The sequence below is a fragment of the Aethalodelphis obliquidens genome, unplaced genomic scaffold (genome assembly GCF_003676395.1).
Source record: "Aethalodelphis obliquidens isolate GAN/ISIS:26980383/991018 unplaced genomic scaffold, ASM367639v1 scaffold34, whole genome shotgun sequence".
NCBI lineage: Eukaryota > Metazoa > Chordata > Mammalia > Artiodactyla > Delphinidae > Aethalodelphis > Aethalodelphis obliquidens.
In genome coordinates this window covers 18522549-18525732 of record NW_020837978.1, presented here as the reverse complement: position 1 = coordinate 18525732, position 3184 = coordinate 18522549, and positions in this window count along the sequence as shown.

Here is a 3184-nt window from a genome sequence, read left to right as displayed (position 1 = left end):
ACATGTAAGTAAAATAAAATGGGTGATGCAAAGCCTGGTGGAGCCAGGTGGAACTGAAGAAATTAAGCTGGAGGAGAAGGAAAGTGGAAACAGATGATTTTGTGTGAAGAAAGAATCAAAAGTATGAGTTTAGGAGAAGGAGGGGAGATGAAGTCTCAAAAAGCGATCAGCCCCTTAATATCCAGAAAAAAAGGAACAAATGTATGTAGGAGTCAAGCCATGATCACCTGGAAGAAGTAAGACAAAGAGACAGATGAGCCTCCTTCCTATCCAAAAGCTACTATTCTGCCTACTTCCTGATCCTGACTCTTGTATATTCACTTACCTCACTCAATAGTATATTCACTCAAATGATGAGGATTAATAGAGTGTTTTCTATGTAGCTAGTGCTTGCAGGGAACCCAGGAAACAGCCAGCAACAAGGCAGACCTGTTTTTAAACCCTCTATGGATCGTCTTCCTCTAGTGGCCACTCTGCCTATCTTCAATCACTACTTCACTACTAAGCCCTTAACTATAACTAAACAGCTCCCAATCAAAATGTAAATAGGTAGACATGGAATAGACATGGAATTCTTCGTTGACCCAATATTTCCGGGCAATCTTGCTCACTCCCTTCTCCATCTCGTGTGTCTGTTTAGAGTAGTGATACTTTCACCTCATTTAATTCCACAATTTTAGGAATTATTGCATTGGAGCCACACTGGACCTCTTTAGAAAGTCATTAATAAATTCCTTCTGAATGCTCTGTGACATTTAAGACAGTTTTCCACAGTCTCTTTTATTGGCCTCTAACACCATTATTTCCTAATTCTCCTAATTCGTTGGTGCTCACCCAGTGTTTGACTTAGAATTCCATTCTATGACCTCGTTCATTTCCACTCTAGATAAGATGTGATCTTAGCCACACACATCTTCTTCAACTACAATTCTGAATGATAATCTTTTCAGAAAATATTCCCTGAGTACCCATTGTGATTCATGCATGGTTCTAGATGCTGAGAATCCAGAAATAAATAAGCAAAGTTCTTGCCCTCATGGATTTTACTTCTAGTAGGGGAAGATAGGAAATAATGTGTCAAGAGATCATATGTGCTGTGATGAAGTACTTCATGACCTCAACTCTCTTTCTCACATTTTTATTACTCTCTTAAGCTCAAACTCTATCTTTCCAATTCTGTTAAACATTCCCCTTTGTACTTAAACTCTACATAACACAAACTGAATTCAGCATCAATTTGCTTCTGCTTTGCCATTCCCAAGGAAGTATTCTCATTCTCAATGAATTAAGCCATCATCTATCCAGTTGCTTGAATTTTTGGTATTGTCAGTGGTATTATTTTCTGAAACAGTAATAGTTGCATCCTTCCCTTGTGTAAATTCTCCTAGCAGCTCTCCGTAAGAATCCAAACTCTTTAGAATAGAGGTAAAAATCTTCTACAGTCTGTTGCCTGCCTCCTGTCCTTTTGTGTACCTCCTAGCTTACCCTTTCTTGCCCTCATCCCTTTGTGCTCAAACTCCTTTTGCTAATCATATTCTCTCTCATTCAATCCCTTCTCTATCTAGCCAACTCTAGTTTATCATTTCTCAAGATTTTGCTGCCCTGTAACATCCTCTTGGAAATATTTACTGTGCTTGCCTTCATGCTTGAGATTGGTGCCCTCAATGTCTCTTTATGTTCCCTTACCATTCCTTTGTCGTTGACCATAACCACGTTACAGTTGACCCTTGAACATCTGAGGCGGGTGGGGAGAGGCAGGGTTATGTGTGCCCTCTCTCTCGCCACTCCATGCAGTCAAAGATTGGAATACAACTTATAGTTGGCCTTCCATATTCGTGGTTCCTCTTTATCCAGGGTTCAGCATCCAGGGATTAAACCAACCATAGACAGTGTAGTACTGTAGTACTTACTATTCAAAAAAATAGTACTTACTATTCAAAAAAATAGGCATATAAGTGGACCTGCATGTTCAAACTCATGTCGCTCAAACATCAACTGTATATGGTAAATCATTACATTCCTTGTCTTTCTTACACATTCAACTGTGACTTCCTTAATGGCAAAGGCTGTTTTCCTATTTTCCCCCAAGTTTAGCCCAGTGCCACCCATAGAGGAAGCTTAATAAACAGTTTGCCATATGAATGGGTTCGGTGTGTTAGTCACAAATTTGACATGCCAGTCACTGAGCTGTACCTATCTTATGCTTATATTTCCACCTACTTACAGGAATTATCCTATTGGACTAATTTCATATATTGTTATTCATACACAGTCACGTTCTCTTCCGTGACTTTAAACGTGGTAAAGTGGTAACTTAGGGAGGTATGCTGTCCAACCCACTTGCTGGGTAAGGTGTTTTTGCTTATTCTTCAGTTTTACTTAAGAGCAGAGCTACTTAGATTCCATGTACAGCCATCTATTTCTAACCCCAAAGAAACTTATTAGAATATTGTAAATCATTCTTCAGCAACCGTACCTGTCCTTCAAATGCTGTGGTGTGAGCGTCTCTCATTCTGTTTGCCCAAACAAAAACAAAGCAACTGTTGTTCACATTTTCTCTCTGAGACCATCTGTCATCTCCCTCAAGCTAATTTACACTCTTTGTATTTATAGGGTAAAGAAAGAGGAAGAGAGAGGTAAATTATAGAATTTTATTTAAGAGAAAGTACTCTTAAAAGTCTTCACTATTTACCCTATGCTCTAACATGTTTTGCATGTCCAGATGCATTCGGGAGCGTTTTTTTGCAACTATGATGCGATTCTTCTCATCAGCAGTTAAGCTGGGCTTAGTCCACCAGAAGCTCTACTCACAGGCAATGGTCACTGTGTCTGCTGGAGACACAGGGACCCAGGCACTGTCAGCTGCGGCTGAAGTGGATCTTGAACTGACTTTATATTCCAGGGCATGAAAAAGGAGGGAACTTGTGGCACTTGGCAGGACTGAGTTTTGTTGAGACCTTTTTTCCCTGCAGCGAGACAAAGCAGTGTTCTTTGGAAGCCTCCTGAATGCTCACTCAAAGGCATACTGCTGCGCAGCTATTTTGTAAATGCAGATAAATGGGGACTGATTATGTTCCAAGGTAGGAAGCTGCATGGACTCCTGACCAGCCTGCTCCAACCTGGGGAGAATGATTAACCTGCCATATGCCACAGCCTGGAAAAAAAATGGCAGCAGAGATGGCAG